The 12,784-nt window shown below is 39.8% G+C and overlaps 1 protein-coding gene across 2 annotated transcripts in view; it reads right to left on the bottom strand.

Moving 5' to 3' along the window:
• The window catches only part of crk (v-crk avian sarcoma virus CT10 oncogene homolog), a 68,306-nt gene that overhangs the window by 49,209 nt on the left and 6,313 nt on the right, over positions 1-12,784 (bottom strand). The window lies entirely within an intron of this gene.

Raw genomic sequence — 12,784 nt, 5'->3', positions numbered from 1 at the left:
ACCATCTGAATATTTACTCTGATTGGTAAAGAACATGAGATGTTTCCAGCAGAGAGTATAACCAGCTTACATAGCCCAAAATAAAAGTGTAATTTCACTGTATTCTTGGTTCTTACAATACTTTTCAATAATTCTTGAGTTCCTGTGTGCGTGACATCTATCAAGTGTTACTGGGTACAGGATAGTCAGCCAACTTCTTGAACTATCACCCAGAACCTTGTTGTTCTTTGTTGTTCACTTGACCTTTCTCTGGTTTCCTGATATGCTTCTGACATTTGTTAACCCTTTAATACTACTTCTAAGAAAGATGCAATATTTTAATTTAAGGTGGAAAGCATACTAAAACACTTTACACGCAATATCTATATTACCCCTAAAAGGCTGTGACCCCCTAAGTCTCATTTTTCTTCCACAGGTAGATCGGTAGATCACAACGATTAGCACTGCCACTTTACAGTCCCAGCGTGCTAGGTTAAAATCCAGCACCTGATTGATTGCATGGAGCCTGCATGTTCTCAATGTGTCTCTGTGCTGTTCTTCTGGGTAGCTCCAGTTATCCTCCTACAACTGTCCAAGTTCAAATCCAGTCTGATCCAGTAGATCCCACTAATGCGCCTATTTAGGCTTTTAATGGAAAAAGCACCTTTGGTATTTGGGGAATCTCCTTCTCTGTAATAATCTCCTAAGGGAATTTTTTTTTCGCATGACCTTTGGGGGTCAGAGTGCAGGGTCAGCCATTGCACAGAACCCCAGAGCAATTTTCAGGGATTTGCTCAAGGGCCTAACAAAGTAGAATCCATGCTGGCAATATGGGGAGCGGAACTGGCAACCTTCCAGATACCAATGCAGATGCTTAGCCTCAGAGCCACCACTCCATTCCACTTTACTGCCTTTCACAAAATAGTGTATCCTCCTCAACTGAAATCAGCACCTTTGACACTTAATCAAATTTGAGGACTTGCTACAGATTTAAACAGTGCATCACTAAAGAAGAACTGGCTAAAAGCAAAGCTATATGTAAGCTCTGCAATTCAGAAGTATCATGGTAACAACAAATCTGAGAAATCATTTATCCCTACATCACCCAGAAACGTTATTTCAGTCGATATCCAAATAAGTAGAGCCTAAACAATTTATACTGCAGGCAGCATTTAGTTCCAAGCTTCTATTTAATTCGCCTCATGCCCAAAAGATAACAGAATCTATTGCAGTTGTTATCTGTAAAGATATGAGACCCTATACCATTGTTAAAAATAAGGGCTTTCAACAAATGATACATGTTTTCGAACTGGGGTATACTACCAACCAGAAAGCAAATGAGATAAGTCATTGTATCCAGGCTTTATGAATATCTTAAGCAAAGCATCTCCACATCTCTCAGTAAGCAGAGTAGACCTAACTTGCAACAGCTGGACATCCAGGGCAACAGATTCCTAAGGGACAATTACATGCCACTACAACGAGAATGACGACACCTGTGGAGGTTGTGTTGCAGATAAGAGTGCTGCAAACCAGTCACAAAAGAAGAAACCTTGCTGCCCTGCTAAAAACACATTACTTTAACATGTCTTTCTCATAGCTTCGTTTTAGTTTAATTCTGATGCTCTGTATATTCAACTAATTATCATTACTATTCATGGTGGCTCCAAAATCCTTACTAACCCCTACTCTCTCTTCTGCTCTTCTTCTGGTTTTCTGTGGTGGCGATCTGCGCCACCACCACCTAATCAAAGCTCCATGATGTCCCTACATTGATGGATTAACGGCCAGAAGTCCACATGACCATCATCATCAAGTCCTTCCATGAGAACCCTGAATACAATGAGGACTGATTGAGGTCATTTATTTTAGGTAGAATGCCCAGAGGGGGCTGGGCGGTCTCATGGCCTAGAACCCATGCAGAGTTTATTTTTTCTCCAGCCATCTGGAGTTTTTTTTTGTTTTTTCTGTCCTCCCTGGCCATCAGTCCTTACTTTTATTCTATGTTAATTAGTGTTCTCTTACTTTTAATTCTTATTGTCTTTTTTTTCTCTTTCTTCATCATGTAAAGCACTTTGAGATACAGTATTTGTATGAAAATGTGCTATATAAATAGAAGTTGTTATTGCCTTGTTGAAAGCGGCACTGAATGATTGGAAGATAAAAGACAAATACCTGCCGTCGTGACTGACAACGCTGCTGATATGATCTGTGTGGTACAGCTTATAGAGCTACTTCACATTGCCTGCTTTGTGCACATGCTTAATTTGGCATCACAAGCCGTTCTGAAGATATACCAACCTTTGCCCACTTGCTCAGCCGGGTGAGGCGCATTGCAAACTTTTTCCATTGTAGCACTACAGCTAGCCACATGCTTAAAGAGCAGCAGTTTATTGGACTTGCCATCACATAAACTTGTGATTGATGTGGTTATATGATGGAACAGTGCACTGGAGGTGTTAGAAAGATTTCTGGAATAACAGTCAGCCATCTCAGCAGATCTGCTTTGACCCAAAGTGTGCAGGAATGAAAATGACTTCTGCACTCTTACAGAAGCTAACATAATGGCGTCAGAGATGTTGTTAAAGCACTACAGCCAATGAAAGCAGCCACACTAGTTATGTCTGAGAAGGGATTCCTGACATTACCTACCATTGTGTCTTTGCAGGCTCAGCTTTTGGAGGAGATGTATGTTAGCACATGTGACTCTGCAACCATTAAAGATCTCAAATGTGCTTATTCACAGTAACTTGAAGTTGAGGTATACATTTTTCAGACAAATGTATGAAGACTAGTGGAATTAAATAGCTGCTTGAAAGGGTATGTGTCTTATTATATTGAGGTGACATTTTTATTTGTTCTCTTAAGATACAGTACAAAGAATTTAAGGATAAACTGTAAATAGCATCTCCTCTAGATCCTCTTTTTAAAATGGTTCCATCTTTCTTTGAGGATGACCATTAGGACACATTTTCGAGACTGATTAACGCAACTGCTACACATGAGCAATTGAAGATGTGCAATTTGTAGAATTTTAGAAAGACAAGTTTTCCCACTGTATCTTTAATTTTGGCTATTTCAAGATTAATTTAAATAATCAGTAGGGGAATTAATTTGATTAACAGTTTAGCTGATGGGTGCCTACACAGAGATTAACTCTTTTAGGGCTAATTTTTTTTTTGTTTCTTTTCTCCCAGGGCTGAATATTTTTCCAAAAACTAACATTTTTTTAAAAAAGAACACAAAGCAATTGTTTAACATATCAAATCAACAAAAAATATTTACTTTTGACAAATGTTACTGTCTTGCATGTTGTATGAGCCTGCATACTCTATGATTTCACATACATGTCACATACATTTTACACAGCAAAGTCTGATCTCGCTCAAAGCAGCCAATTTCAGTCATTGCCACATTGCACTCCTTACAATATGTGTTGCTTTGGTGCCTATTTTTCAATTGTCTGTTGCTGCACTTTCTAACATATATTGTTAGTGTGTACTGTAGAGAGACAAGTCACCCATTTGCCATCATGCCATGCCACTGCCACCAAGTTTTCTGCCAGCATGAAAACCGTATTGTCACATCTTTTCATCTTCTGAAACTTTATGAACTTTATGTATGGCATTATAGCCTGGCTCACCCCATGGGATTTGCTTCTGTTTATTACAGAAGTGAATAAAACTTTGCAGCAGCACGTACCTAAGAAACCAGGGGACAAAAGACGTTTGGACCAATGCTCCCTGAAGTTATATCACCAATTCTGTCTCATCTCTATTTGTAATGCCACAGCGCACTTCATCTCGTCTTTCGTTGTGGGTTTCCACTTTGAAAAACGAGAATGCGATGCAAACGCAGCCCGCGATTCAAAAAAAATCTCTGCCTACCTGTTTGTCTCGTCTGACAGTAGCTGAAAAGCAGCATCAGGAGAGAGCAGCCTGAAGTACAGCAGGTGGTGGGGGGGGGGGGGGGGGGGGATCTGTCGTGTCCAACAGCAAGCCATGCCATCGTGTAAACTCCGGTACCCAGATCAGCTCTCAACGGATCAATGTCTGTGTATTTATCCCATGCGAACCTTGCCGTAGATGCATCAGCTGCGCGAAGGCACGCAACTGGCAGCAGATCCGCTGGCGCGGCATCGGCTGGTGTCTGATCAGCTGATGCCTGCTTCTAACTCTCTTGCGCGATCTCCTGATCACTGCCAATAAAGTCCGATTCTGAAAAATCAAGAGTCCGACTCCGCGATAATGCGCAAATGCGCATAATGCGAGTGTTTTCTTTTCTGCACTTGCTTCGCTGCCTTTTCACATGTCGGTGCCATCTTGCCTGTTTACATTTCGCAACTCACGCACACGCAATGTTTATTTGCCGAGTCAACGAGTCTAGCATTCCTCCAAGCACAGAGGGAATGCCTGTGACGTGACAGTGAGATTTGTCGCCATTAACAGCTGATTGTCGCCCTCTATCCCTGGATGTCGACTTTTGTCGACATCCGCCTTCAACCCCTCCTGTCGACAAAAGTCGACATCCGCCCTAAAAGAGTTAATAACACAATAATAGGTACTGAATAACACATTCATTATTTAAGAAGCAATATTTGATTATTTTGTAATTGCTTATGTCAAAATTCTTAAGATGTTTTATAAAGATGTCGTCATTGCACTGTATTAAAGCAAAGACCGTCCCACCCCCCCTCACCCCATATTATGCAACTCTAACATGGCAATACATATGTTTGTTAAATTATTGTGAATTTTGAAGGAGTGTAGTGCTGTAAATAAGTTTTTTTCATTTATTTATTTTTTTTAAATGCAATGATATTTTGGTACATATCTTGCATACTGATGTTAACTGTTCATTACTAATCAAGCATTGCTTCTTAAATGTCATTCTGTGCTTATGCATATGTTATGAAGTCACTTGCGTACACACTCTTCAAATAAAGTGTTAATGAAATGTATCCTTGACACTTCAAGCAATAACAGGCAAAATATCTTAAAATGCTTTCAAATGGGACCATAATGGAGCACATAATGCTTGCCATTTCCGTAATGTTCTGAACCACATTATTTTTGTTTTCATTTCTTGTTATTTGACCTCTTAGCAGCAAGAATTTGATGGTTTTGCTGGTACTGGTGGGATTACACCTATACAACAGTTCAGCCCCGTTAGTCCTGCTAAAGTAGGTGATGATGTCCCTACTGCACCAAAAAGGTCAAAAGTGTCCTTTGCAATGGAGAATCTCCTTTGGGCAGCCTAGGCGCCAGAGCCTCCAGTACCATCAAACACGACTATTGCAAATAGGACTCATAAAGAAAGGAGTAGATATGGGGATGTAAAACATGTTCCACTCTCTGAAAATCCACTGAACTGGTGAAGAATGCAAGAGGGAGAGTATCTCCTTTTGTCCCAACAAGCAAAGCACCATTTTTTGTACCCAGGCCCAGTGTTCCTGCCGAGAGGATTTTCTCTTTAACTGGAGACGTTCTTACTGCATATAGAAGTTATCTCCTACCAGAACACACAGACCAGCTGGTTTTCTTGGACAAAAATGTTAAGACTATCTAAGAAGTCAGCATTGCAATTTATAATGATAGGCTTCTCGTTTAAAGAACTTTTATGTTTTTGAAAATTTTTTTTGAGCAAGTGTTAAAAACTGTTCTGTTCCCATGGACTATTGTGCTGTCACATGTGCTACAGTTATTTTGTTTTGTTAAATAAAAGTTAATTTCAATTCTGAGAGCCTATTCCGTGTTTAGTAATAAAAATGGTAATAATGCTAAATGACCTACATACAGGACATGCATTAGAAATTAGTTTCCATGCTTATATGATCATTTTATTGACCAGTACATCTCAAACTTATCCTTCTGAATTATATTCACTGAATGCAAAGAAAGCTAGAAGCTCGTTATGACATTAAAGCTCATGAACAATCTAGATTTTGCTTTCAGTGTGTGCTATTTTGTGTGCTTCACCGTCTCTAGAACTGGAATCTGCTGTACTAGTAAGCCTGTGATTCGCCAGCGAATCGGATATCCAAGAATGGCAATTGGTTTCTGTTCTGTCCAATATCTGGATGGATGACATATTATGGAGGGTGGGTGCATCTGGGGAACTGTCATTTAATTACATACGCATATCTGTAGTAAAGCGGTCTCGTTCTGTGGAGACGTGATCCTGTTGCCTTCGCTGACACCGACCGCTGGCAGAGTGGAGCACAGCAAGTTCAGCCCTGCGCCCATATCCGGTTTACGCTGTGTAGTTTGGACGTCTGGGGATTCTGTACTGTAATACTGTAATGTGATTCACATATGCACTGAATCCTCTCGTTTTTGTTTTCTCTATCATGGAGGGTGGGTACGTCTGGGGAAATGTCATTTAATTACATACGCATATCTGTAGTAAAGCGGTCTCGTTTTGTGGAGACATGATTCCGTTGCCTTTGCCGACACCGACCGCTGGCAGAGTGGAGCACAGCAAGTTCAGCTCTGCGCCTTGCGTCCAGTAAAGTGGTCTCGTTTTGTGGAGACGTGATTCTGTTGCCTTTGCTGACACCGACCTCTGGCAGAGTGGTGCACAGCAAGTTCAGCCCTGTGCCTTGTGTCCATATCCGGTTTTCGCCGTGTGATGCGCTGCAGTGCGCGTGCACCTCGATGCGCCCTGCGTCCATATCCGGTTTACAACCTTTCGGTTAGGAAGATGGATAATGCAGTCACTGGCCTTTTCTAAAGAACTGTCACGAATGGCTTTCTGCTTCATGTTCTATCAGCCTGCAATTCCTCTATCTTGCTACTACAAATGCAGTGTCAAGAGCCGCTGTTTACTATGAGTAAACTCGGGGAAGGCGGTGTGCCTTTGACTAGCAGTGGACAAGCTGTCTCAGTAATAAAAGTAAGGAGGTTAAAGATGACACAATTGGCTAGTCTTGAGGCAGGAATATTTCTCTGAAAAATGAACAAATTTATTTCATAATAAATAATAAATTAATAAATTTTACATTTCCTGTAGACCTGGGCTGTAGCCCAAGTTAACTCGTGCAGAAGTCCGGCCACACTTATACTAGTCAATTATCATTCCAACCAAAAAGGTGCTGCAGCATTCTTTTACTTAAGCATTCTTACACTTTCTCTAAAGGAGGAGTCCATAGATGCCCTTCGACTGGGCTCAGCTGCGACATACCGGGCGCCCAGCACCCACCCCTAGGGTTCGTGACTGAAGCAAGCTTTACAAAAAAAATTTGTAGCGAAAATCATCCGATTTAAATCAGCAAGTCATCAAACGGAGTATCACTATTACAATCTCCTCTCTTAACTAAAGACGTCATGATACTAGAATTTTTCTATTTAATACCAATACCAGTGAGATTTCACAATACTTGATTTTTCAAGACCAAAGCAAAAACAAACCCTTATTTTATTAAAAGTACCTCCATTATTCAAGTGAGAATATGGTGCCTTTATCTGCAATAGAATATATATGAATATTAATATAACAGCAGATTTGAAATATTGATAAATATGTCAAGTAGTTATAAACATGCAATTTAAGTAAACTAGTATTGGCTTTCAACATATCATAATACAATTCATGGCTTGAATTAAATTCTTGATAAACATGAGGATTCCACCAGTGTAACAACATGTGGTGCGGATGTTATCAATGTTGTGGGATTTCAGCATTGGGTTTACAAAAAATGGTATCATCATGGACTGCCTGATTTACCTTAAAATGTGCAAGTAGCTGCATTTCTCCTCTGACATTTTCTCTAAAGTAAATGAAAAATATTTTTAAAATAAATACTAAAAATTAAAATGTTATTATATCCATACCAATAAGTTAGCGAATTTCAAGATACTAGTAATTTAGGATATTTTGTTTTAAACAACCTCTTTAAAGTTGTTGTTGTAACATGCTTTTAAAATGTACTTTGTCAGGCAATCACTGTATTAGGTTTGTAACATTTACTAATGTAATATTTATATTTGCATTATTAGCTGGTTGAAAAAAAAGAACTTACTAATCCATATTACTAACCGAGAATGCTAAACCGGATGATGGACGCAGGCACATCCGGCAATGGGCCGTAGCTGCAAAAAGACGTACTGCGCAGGCGCAAAAAGAGTCCGCGAGGGTCGGCTGAGGAGCCAAGAAAGGCGGATAGAAGAGGGCGAGAGAGGCGGATGAGGGGCTGCGAGAGGCGGACAAGACCACAGAAAAAAGGAGTGAGCACAGGAAAAATTGAGAAATGAGGCGCAAAGAGCACCGAAAAAAGGAAACGGCACATAAAAAAGTATTCAAACGCAAGCAAAGCACGAAACACATTGCACACGAAACTAGACCCAAAAAAAAAAAAAAAAAGAGGCTCGCGCACAACAGCAAGGCACCCCCCCCCCCCTACAGGCACCGGACGGGACACACACCAAGAGGGGGATTCAACAAGCCCATGGAACACAAAAAAAGAACACAAAACCACCCCACAGACCCTACAAGCAAGGGACGGGACACACACAAAGAGGGGGATTCAACAAGACACAGGAACACAAAAAGAAAGAAGACGCTCGCGCGACAACAACCTCAAACACACACATCCATAAGAAGTGACACCCAGAGCCACATATTCTGAAGTGAACATCAACACCTTCACACTAGACAGCATAGGTGTCAGCATTGGTGGATCTCCTTACAATAAAGCACTATTAACCGTTCAACTGCAGAAAAAGAAACATATTAACAGTGACTGCGATCCTTCTTATTACTTATCCATATTTCGCATGCTGAGAAAGAAACAAGTCATGAATACACGGTCACGGGTACAAAACGAAAAGGAAAGGATAACAGGAACAAACACACGAAAACGAAAGAAACAACAAAATAGACGGCTATGCAGCATAGGTGGATCTCATTACAATAAGGCACTATTAACCATTCAACCGCAGAAAAGGCTCCATATTAACAGTGAGTGCAATTCTCCTTATTACTTATCCATATTTTCTAAAAGAAAAAATGTCTCGACTCCAAAAACGCAAGCTCAACTAAAGCTTCTAACTAACGATGTACCTAAAAGTAAAAACTTTATGAACTGCATTAGATCCTACAATGGTTCATTTGCTTTTGCACATACCGGAGTAAATATCAGGCCACCAACAGGCAATGGCCCATACTACTTTCGCATATGTGCACAAATACTGCATCGCATTGGAACAGTGCACCCTGAAACAAATCAACAACGCAAATATGCACAAATCTACATCCTAGATCCACATGACGCAAACTATCAATCAAAGTGCTGCATCGCAACAGGCACGGATTCAAAACGAAACACCTCCCGTCTCAGACATACGTTAATGGCAGCGAAGGCTACAACGGCTTCTCACACAGCACAGCAAATCGATTACAGCTCCAAAACAACACGTCCCAAATACTACACATGCAACAACGCGCCTCTCAAACGGCACAAGAAAAACATACACCAGTAAAATTAATTCGGATTAATGAATGTCATTTGCAATCATTGTCATTCAGTTCACTTCCCTGAAGAAACAACTGGAAATACAAGTTATACATTTACACGTTGTTGTCAAAAGGGTCAAATTAGACTGCCTTCTTTACATTCATATACTGAATATCTACAGAGGCTTATAACTGACGATGTACCTGAAAGTGAAATCTTTATCAACTCCATTAGATCCTACAAATCGGTATCCACTATGAACATTAACGGTGGCACTGCACGTGACATCCGTCTTGAAAAAATGTTGTTTCTTGATGAATGTACAATGGCATGAAGTCACTTACTCAACACCATTCATAAACTTCTACAAACGTTTATGAATAATAATATTCGATTTGAAGGAAAGGTACTTTTATGAGGAGGAGATTTTAGACAGTGATTAGCTATTCTTCCAGATGCCATGCACTCAGCTATTGTTCAGTGCACCATAAAATACGCAGACAATTGGCATTGCTTTCAAAAGATACAGTTAGTAAAAAAGATACGATGTCCAGAACCAGATCATACAATTGCTTATTACAACTAAGAGATGGTACACTCACCAATACAGCTGGACTGCAGGCACATATTATTACAATTTCTCAAGCCTTTATCTGCGACAACTTAGTTACAGAGACATTTCGAACAGCAATCTCATTAGACCAAATGCCCCTTTTAACACAACGCACTATATTATGTCCAAAAAATATTAATATGGAAAACATTAATACCCAAGTCATTCCATTACTTCCTGGAGAGACACAACTCTTTCTAAGCTCTGACAAACTTGACCCTGATCACAACAATAACCATCTTAAATGACCTTACAAGTTCTGAGCTGGAATTACCTTTTACACTTAAACGGCGTGTACAAAGAAATTTTCAAATAAACCTTTACACTGTGCCACACACTTTATTGTTTGCTTTCTATTTGCATCATCTACACCGTCACACTATTCTATATCTCATTCATACATCACGCTCTTTGTCAATTCCCAACACCAGGGGTTGGCGAGCAAAGCAAGCAGGGGCGGAGCCCCCTAGTAAGTAATATTTAAATGGGTGAGTCAAATTGATTCAAATTCCAAATGTAAAAAACTCCTGGTGCATTAACAGTCCAAATCTCTCCATTCTTTGTTATATTTGTCCCAAACTCCTGTGTGAAATCAAGCTTGTCAATTTTACAAGAGTTCATTATTTCAGACCTCTTGTAAATAACCTTTTTTGTGCTGTTTTCAAGGTCTCTCATACAAGTAATCAGACTTACAACAATTAACTGGATTAACCATGCCTGTAGTCAATTAATTGTAGCCAAAAGACTTCCGTTACATTTGATAATGTACCATTCAAATACAGTGATACCTTGAGATACGAGTTTAATTCGTTCCGTGACCGAGCTCGTAAGTCAAAATGCTTGTATCTCAAATTAATTTTCCCCATTGAAATTAATTGAAATGAGATTAATTCGTGCCAGCCCCCAAAAAAACACCCCAATTTTTTGTTACATGTTTTCAACATAAGAAAAATGTATTTATAATGAACAAATCTTATATACAAACAAATTAAAATCTAATACATAAAAGAGAATCTAAAGAAATAAACAGACGTTGGCAAAGCCAATTAGCTTATTGTAATGTTTTTTTTCTTTCACTTCACTTTTGCTTAACTTAATTTTCTTTTTCACTAGTTTTTTTCTTTTTTGCCACGCTTTCACCACTTTCATTCGCAGGGTGTTTCAATAGAAACCTGTCCAAGGAGCTTTGTTTAGTCCTCCCCTTTAGAATGTTTCTGAAATGAGTTAGGCAAGTGTCATTAAATAGCGCGGTTGCATGTTCAGTTTCTTTTCAATAAAGTCAGGTGTTAGGCAAGTGTCATTAAATAGCGCGGCTGCACGTTCAGTTTCTTTTCAGTAAAGTCAGGTGTTAGGCAAGTGTCATTAAATAGCGTGGCTGCACGTTCAGTTTCTTTTCAATAAAGTCAGGCGTTAGGCAAGTGACATTAAATAGCGCAGCTGCAAGTTCAGTTTCATTTCAATAAAGTCAAGTGTTAGGCAAGTGTCATTAAATAACGCCGCTGCAAGTTCAGTTTCTTTTCAATAAAGTCAGGCATTAGGCAAATGTCATTAAATAGCGCCACTGTATGATCAGTTGTAATTTTTTCAGGGTGTTTCTTTTCTTTAAAGTTCGAAACTTTTTCCCACATTGCAAACATTTCCTTTATCTCACTTTAAGAGATAATCTCCTCCGCGATACCGATCTCCTGCAGAACCTCCGTATGTTGCTGCGTATGTAGTTCCGTCAACTCCTTTGTCATCAGTTCCTTGGAATGTGCAGGGACAAGCTCTTTGATGGCTCGTATTTCGAATTTTGGCTTGTAACTCAAGACAAAAAATCGACCTAGTGACAGCTCGTATCTCAAAAAACTCGTACATTGGGGCACTCGTATCTCAAGGTATCACTGTATATGACATACATAGTTTCATTACATTTATCACATTGTTTGTATATAGAAGCATTCAAGCACTAAATACATTTTATTTTGGTATTAACAAATAAAGCAGCTCATTTCATCATTGGTGTTGACAAGCCAAATACAGTAGCCACTTTATTTGAAACGTGCCTTGATTTTTACCTGCTACAACTGTCCTATACACATACAGTGCATCCGGAAAGTATTCACAGCGCATCACTTTTTCCACATTTTGATATGTTACAGCCTTATTCCAAAATGGATTAAATTCATTTTTTTAATCAGAATCCTAGACACAACACCCCATAATGACAACGTGAAAAAGGTTTACTTGAGGTTTTTGCAAATTTATTAAAAATAAAAAAACTGAGAAATCACATGTACATAAGTATTCACAGCCTTTGCTCAATACTTTGTCGATGCACCTTTGGCAGGCAATCACAGCCTCAAGTCTTTTTGAATATGATGCCACAAGCTTGGCACACCTATCCTTGGCCTGTTTCGCCCATTCCTCTTTGCAGCACCTCTCAAGCTCCATCAGGTTGGATGGGAAGTGTCGGTGCACAGCCATTTTAAGATCTCTCCAGAGATGTTCAATCGGATTCAAGTCTGGGCTCTGGCTGGGCCACTCAAGGACATTCACAGAGTTGTCCTGAAGCCACTCCTTTGATATCTTGGCTGTGTGCTTAGGGTCGTTGTCCTGCTGAAAGATGAACCGTCGCCCCCAGTCTGAGGTCAAGAGCGCTCTGGAGCAGGTTTTCATCCAGGATTTCTCTGTACATTGCTGCAGTCATCTTTCCCTTTATCCTGACTAGTCTCCCAGTCCCTGCACTGAAAAACATC

Source organism: Erpetoichthys calabaricus, chromosome 8, assembly GCF_900747795.2.
Source record: "Erpetoichthys calabaricus chromosome 8, fErpCal1.3, whole genome shotgun sequence".
NCBI classification, from domain to species: Eukaryota; Metazoa; Chordata; class Cladistia; order Polypteriformes; family Polypteridae; genus Erpetoichthys; species Erpetoichthys calabaricus.
Note: the sequence above shows the minus strand (reverse complement) of the source record. Positions and strands in the feature narration are given on the sequence as shown.